The sequence below is a fragment of the Hemitrygon akajei genome, unplaced genomic scaffold (assembly GCF_048418815.1).
Source record: "Hemitrygon akajei unplaced genomic scaffold, sHemAka1.3 Scf000084, whole genome shotgun sequence".
In the NCBI taxonomy this organism is placed as follows: Eukaryota; Metazoa; Chordata; class Chondrichthyes; order Myliobatiformes; family Dasyatidae; genus Hemitrygon; species Hemitrygon akajei.
In genome coordinates, this window is record NW_027331970.1 from 2,309,123 (window position 1) to 2,316,419 (window position 7,297).

The 7,297-nt window shown below is 42.9% G+C and overlaps 2 non-coding genes across 2 annotated transcripts; both read left to right on the forward strand.

Moving 5' to 3' along the window:
• Positions 1 to 367: 367 nt before the first annotated feature.
• Positions 368 to 472, forward strand: trnas-acu (transfer RNA serine (anticodon ACU)). The gene is made up of 2 exons: positions 368 to 405; positions 438 to 472. It is a non-coding gene; the product is annotated as a tRNA-Ser (tRNA).
• Positions 473 to 6,599: 6,127 nt separating this feature from the next.
• Positions 6,600 to 6,671, forward strand: trnac-gca (transfer RNA cysteine (anticodon GCA)). Its single transcript has one exon. It is a non-coding gene; the product is annotated as a tRNA-Cys (tRNA).
• The last annotated feature ends 626 nt before the right edge of the window (positions 6,672 to 7,297 follow it).

Genomic DNA, 7,297 nt, shown 5'->3' on the forward strand with positions numbered 1-7,297 from the left:
CAGTAAACCACATTATCATTCGGATTGTAGATATAGACGAAGAACAAATCGTACCCAGCACTGATCCCTACGGCACCGTAGAAGTCACAGGCTTCCAGTCAGAGATAGCGTCCTCATCAGCATTACAACCTCCTTACCAAATTACTGCTGTGACGCGTCTAACGAGTTTAGATCTGTAATCTTAATACTGCTTCTCTTTCCACAGGTACTGCCTAACCTGAGAAAACTGTTTAAAAGCTCGTTTTCATTTCCGATTCCCAGGATGTCTGTGTGTTTGTCTGTATATAACTCTGTTCTCAAATCAGGCATTCATTCTGTTCTCAAACGCAACCATTTGTTTTGGATATGAAATGGGTGACACAAAGTTGTCAGTGTGGCCGAGCGGTCTAAGGCGCCAGACAACTGTCGTTCCTACAAACGCGAGTGTTCTGGTCTCCATCTGGGGGCGTGGGTTCGAATCCCACTCCTGACAAAATGTGTCTTTAAACATTCAACAGAGGTAATGTTGTTGCTGCGAAGCAAACGAGGGTTGTTTTACTGGATTAGAAAATCGGTAGAAAGAAGAGATTGTGCATTCGTCACGGCACATCGCAGCACAGCAGATCATCGTACATCGAATTCTGGGTGCCTGATTTTTTCAGAAACAATCCTGGTGGAGCATCTCGGACCGAAACGTCGACTGTTTACTCTTCTGCACAGATGTTGCCTGGCGTTTTGAGTTCCTGCAGACAACTCAGCTAATCAATATATAAAAGTGTTCAAAGCGAACACTGGCTGTCGGATTATTCAATGGATAGGCACGTGATTGTAAGTTATCAGCTTTTGATCAAAAGCCTGATGGTTGATGAATAGTGACTGTCCTTGAACGTGGTGGCGCGAGTGAGTCCTGAGTCTCTTCTTACTTCTACCTTCAACCTGATGGCAGCAGCGGCAATAGAGCAGGGACGGGTTGGTGAGGGCCTCTGATGATGAATGCTGCTTTCCGATGATAGCGGTTTATGTAGATTAGCTTAATGCTTGGCAGAGCTTTACCCATGATGGACAGGGCTGATGAATACACTAACTTGTTATTAAGAGTTTTCTTGAAAGGCCTTACTGTTGCCGTACCAGGTCGTGATGCAGACAGACAATATAATCTCCACTGCACATTTATAGATGTTCGCCTAGATTTTTAATGTCATGCCGAATCTCCGCAGTCTCTTATGAAAGTAGAGGAAATTGTAATACCCACCAATTTAAAGTTACTTACGCTCTCCACCTCCGATCCTTCAATAAGAACTGGCTCATGGACCTCTATTTTCCCTCTCCTGAAGACCACAATCACTTCCTTGGTCTTGCCGACATTGGGTGAAGGAGTGTTGTCACATCTTCTTTAAAATTATCCCCTCTTAGTTAAAATGTATGCCCGATGGAATAAGCTATGTCAACTCTGGGATGGAGATAATCTCTGCGTGCTCTACCTTCATCTATGCCTCACAAAATCTAAAATGCATCTATCAGATTCAAACAAGGAAGGAATGGTATGATCACGTTAATGGGGATAGATTATTGACAACTCAATGGTCAACAGTTTGTAGGCGGCCAACTTTGAGAAGATATCGCAGTCTATTGCAAAGGCATTACAGTTGTTAGAGTAGGTGTTTTTAGCATTCCTCACGTTGACTGTTAATTCCACACTTTTAAAGGACTACATGGGTAAGAGATAGTCCATTGTGTTCAGGATATTTTGGGGGTTTTTTTGTGCGTTGACGTCTCACCGAGAGCGTGCGCGATACTTGATCTGCTATGGTGAAATAAATGAGACTGGACAAGAGATAGAAGTTTGATTTAACGAACACTTTGTAACTCGTGATTACACTGCCATTGGTTTCATTGTAAATATGGAAAAAAAATCTTCTAGTCCGTCCGTCGATCATTTCTCATTGGAGAAAAGAGAATTCTGACGGTATTAAAAACCATTTAGCAATTATTGATTTGGCAGGATATTTTCTGGCAAGTGGGGCGCGTTCCGAAATGAAATTCGGAGCGTACAAAGCTCGTATAGGCCTGTCAGATATAAAGGTAAAGATAAGAAGAGTAAATAACCCTGGTTTTCAAAACAATATGGATTTTTGGCACCTCGCTCCCAATGCTGACCGATGCGGACGAGGTCCCTCACTGTGATTTGGCTTCTGTTTTCACTAAAGACACGTAGACCTCTGGGGGAGAGTCTGGGATCTCTTCTGCTCTGAAACAAAGGAACTCGACACACTCCCGCTACGGGTGGGGTCTCAGAGGTCATACTCAGAGCAAGATTCAGGAGGAATTGCAGCACCCCATTTGGTAGAAATCAAATCCGTTTACAAGGATTTGGAAGACATTTCAGTGAAGGAAGTTCTCAACTCTTCCACGGCACCGAACCTACGCCTAGGCAGCAGATCACTTCCAGGTCCCTGTCCTCCGCGGGGTCGATTATACGCGTTCAAAGGCCCGGGCAGACGCGCTACGGAGGAGTCTATTAGGCAGGCTGTTGCCCTGGGATTCATTTGGTCCTCTAAATCTCCTGCCGACACTGGGTTCTTCTTCATACAGAAAATGGTCGGGAGTCGGCGGACTTACATTGATGATGGAGGACGGAACTGCCTAACGGTCAAAGCTCATACCCTCTTCCACCCACAAACACTGCTCTTGATGTTCCCCAAGGTGAAAGAAGATTCTTGAGGCTGGGCTCCCGGAGTTCATACAACCTCTTTCGCAAATAGGAGGGTGACGAGCGGAAGACGTCAATCAATACACCGACAGAGAACCTTGAGTTCCTTAGCATGCACTTCGGTCTTATGAACGCGCCAGTTGTTTTCCAGACATTTAGAAACGACATACTGTTGATCAGGGTCATTACTTCAAGCTGAAACATTCTGGATTTCACGTTACCTCAATATCCTTTTTGAGCTTCATCATCTCTAATGGTAATCGCAAGAGGGACCCGAGTATCTGCATGCAGACGGAAATTCACTTAACAATCCATTGCGAAGCAGTGCTAATTCCTGACATTTGCCAACCTTTATCTAAAGTGTATCAGAAACGTCAGTTCAGTAGCGGCTCCGCTGACGGTTCTAAACAACAGATCCCCGGTCCTTTTCTTTGGACTACCGAGGCGGAGGCTGCTTCGCTCATAGAATTGTCAAATTGTTGCTGATTTCAGTGATATCTTTACATGTAGTGAGTGAATGAACACTTCTCCTTCGGCATGCTCTGGTTAAAATCGACATTCTTTTACAAACACTAATACTTAAAATGAATGCATAGAACATACAGTAGTTCTATTTGATAAGCAGCCCAATGATGTATATTATGGATCTCTGTTCACACACCAGAATCGGAAAAAAATGAGTTCTATAAAAATGATAAATGCTGAAACATATTGAAAAGAACCACGAATGTTGCAAATGAAAACCATGCTGGAGCAGTTTCTTTTACTTTGGGACTGTGTTAGTTCATTAGGTTAACAATTATTCCGTACTGCCTTCCGACACACGAGTCTCAGTGTCGACTAATAATCACTTCCATAGCCAACACGCTCGCTGATGGGCTGCAGATCAGAGCGAAGACTCACAGTCGGGATCACCAGAAGCAGAGGGCAGTGCGAAACTTCCAGCACTCCCAAATTGAAGATTTTTGGCACAGTGACTGATGTGACCGCTGGCATTGGTTAACTGTTTGACTCCCTGTTAGCATCAATGGATCTGGTGTTGCGAGGGTGAACAGCTTGATGTTCCTCGGCATAAACATCACCGAGGATCTCATGTGCTCTGTACATACCGTCTGTGGCAAAAAGGCACAACAATGTTTCTTTCACCAGAGACATTTGAAGAAGTTTGGTATGGGCTACCAAGATGTAAGAGCTGTCTGGTATGGAAACTGTACCTACCTCAATCGCAGGACTCTGACTTCGAAGCGTATCTGTAGACGTGAACATCCCATATTCAGGACATATACAAAGAAATATGTGTAAAAAGGGCCCAAAGTATCATGGGGGACCCGAGTCACCCCAACTACAAACTGCTACCATCTGAGAAATTGTATTTCAGCATAAATGTCAGGGCCAACAGGCTCCGGGTTAGCTTCATCCACCAGGCCATTAGACGGCTTAATTCATGCTGAATCAACTGCAATCTATGTTATATTGACGATCCTTTCGCAGATAATATTATAAATTACTATAATTGCACATTGCACATGTGAAGGAAGAAGTAACATAAAGATTTTTACTCTTCATGTATATGAAGTATGCAAGTAATAAAGTCAATTTAATTCAAATAAACGATGCAAAATAAAGTTACGATGGAGGTAAAATGGAAGTGGACTTGTAATATTAATCATGGACTGTCATATCTGTTGGCTAGTGAGGCCGTGATGAGATTCTTGGGCCTGAACCCATGTATTCATGCTCCGGTTTTCCACGGATACGGCGGGACAGGCGAATAGCTAAGTTGCTCCATTACCCAGGAAGGAAAATCAAGAAAATACAAGTAACTACCCCTGTGAATCACTACTGGACACCGGCAGTCAGTCAGAAAAGGCTCCCTTTATTCCTACTGTTCACCGTCTGGCAATCAACCATCGCTTTATCCATGCTGGAACCTTTCCTGTATTACCATGGGCGCGTAGCTTGCCAAGCAACTTCATGTATCAAATGCCTTCTGAAAATCCAAGTAGAGGACAGCAAGTCATTCTAATTCCGCCGGATTGTTACTTCTTTAAATAATTCCAACAGATTTGTGAGGCCAAATTTTCCCTTGACGGAACCATGCTGTCTCTGGTCTGCTTTATCATGTGTCTCCAAGTCCCCTGAGACTTCATCCTTAATGATTGAATCCAACATCTTTTCAACCGCTGTGGTCAGACCGAGCGGCTTAGATGTTTCCTGTCTTCTGACTCTCCATGCTTGAAGTGTGAGGTGATATTTGCAATTTTCCAGTCTTCCGAAAAAATTCTAGAACCGAGTGGTTGCTGCAAGATCGTCACTAATACCCCCACCATGTCATCAACCGGCGCTTTTTAAACTCTGGGGTGTGCAACATCTGGTCCCTCCAGTCTAACTTCAGACTCTTGAGTTACTCACTTACCTTCTCTCCAGTCATGGTAACTTCGCACACTTCACACCTCTGACAATTGGAACTTCCATCACTCGGCGGGTGTTTTCCAGACTGAAGACTGACGCAAAATACCACTTTTCCTACTTTATGTATCAGAAGAAAATTTTGGTAACTTTGTTGATATTATTAGTCAGCTTACTTTCGTACTCTATCTTTACCTTCGTAATGCCTTTCCAGTACTGCAACTTCCAACTAATATTGCTCAATTGTACTTTTTATTACTCAATTGCTCTTTTGCTTTTTATATTGGTTTTGAAATCTCGTATTAAGACCTTAAGATATAGGAAAGAAGTAGGCCATACGGCCTATTCAGTCTGCTTCGCCAGTCAATCATGGACTGATCCCAAACTTCCATCATTCTCACGACCCTGTCTGTTCAGCCCATAACCTTTGAGGCCCTGGCTAATCAAGAACCCATCTATCCCTGACATAAATACACCGAGTGGCCTGGCCTACTCAGCCGTTCGTGGCAACAAATTCCACAGATTTACCACCCTCTGACTAAACAAATTTCTCCTCATCTCAGTTCTAAATGGACGTCCTTCAATCCTGAAGTCGTGCACTCTTGTCCTAGAATCCGCTACCATGGGAAATAACTTCACCATTTCTGATCTGTTTAGACATTTTAACATTCGGAATGTTTATATGATATCCGGCTCATTCTCCTGAACTCCATGGAATACAACCCAAGAGCTGCCAAATGTTCCTCATACGGTAACCCTTTCATTTCTCGAATTATTAAGGTGAATGATTCACTGAACCATCTCCAATAGCAATATACCTTTTCTAAAATAAGAGCCTCAAATTGCACACAATACTCTAATGTGGTCTCACGAGTGCCTTATAGAGCCTCAACATCACATCCCTGCTCTTATATACTATACATCGAGAAATTAATGCCAACAGTGCATTCGATTTCTTCAGAAACGTTTCAACTTGTAGGCTAACCTTCAGGGTATCTTGCCCAAGAACTCCCAAGTCCCTTTGATCTCTGTACTTTGAAATCTCTCTCCATCCAAATAATTGTATGCACGTTTAGTTTCTCCTTCAAAATGCATGTCCATACAATTTCCAACATTGTATTTCATTTTCCACTTCTTTGCCTATTCCCCTAAACGATCTAAATCGCTCTGCGAGCTCTCTGTTTCCTCGACACTACCCGCTCCTCACTTATGCTGCACCGGTGAAACACCACTGGTAACCGGCACCCAGACCAGTCGCGCAGGAGTTTACTTTCAGAAATCTAAACAGGCTTTGTCCTATCTTGTCATGTGCCTGCCGGTACTCCGTAATCTCATCCCTAACATCGATTCCGACAACTTCCCAACCACTGATAACTGGCTAACAGGCCTACTTAAATAGTAAAATAACGTTTGGAATTTTTCTGTCATCCGGTACGCCAGAATCTATGGATTCTTGTTAGATTATTGTTAATGCCTCCACAATCTGTAGCATTAAAATTGTGGGGGTATAGCTCAGTGGTAGAGCATTTGACTGCAGATCAAGAGGTCCCTGGTTCAAATCCAGGTGCCCCCTTCAAAAAAAAAGTGACCACAGCGATGATACAAAATGTAATTTCATTTATTGAAGTTTAATTGAGCTAAGTGTGAGGTGCTAAATTTTGCTAGGACTGATCAAAATAGGCCACACATGGTAAATGGTAGGACACTGAGGAATGCAGTAGAACAAAGTGATCTAGGAATAATGATGCATAGTTCCCTGAAGCTGGAATCTCATGTGGATAGGTTGGTGAAGAAAGCTTTTGGTATGCTGGCCTTTATAAATTATAGAATTGAGCATATTGAGAATTGGGATGTCATGTTAAAATTGTACAAGACATTGGTGAGGCCAAATTTGTAGTATTGTGTACAGTTCTGGTCAGCGAATTATAGGAAAGGTGTCAACAAAGTAGAGAGAGTACAGAGGAGATTTACTAGAATGTTAGCTGGGTTTCAGCGCTTAAGTTACCGAGAAAGGTTGAACAAATTAAGTCTTTATTTGTTGGAGTGTTGAAGGTTGAGGGAGGCCTTCATAGAGGTAATTAAAATTATGAGGGGGATAGATAGAGTTGACGTGGATGGGCTTTTTCCATTGAGAGTAGTGGAGATTCAACCAAGAGGACATGAGTTGAAAGTTAAGGGGCAAAAGTTTAGGGGTAACAC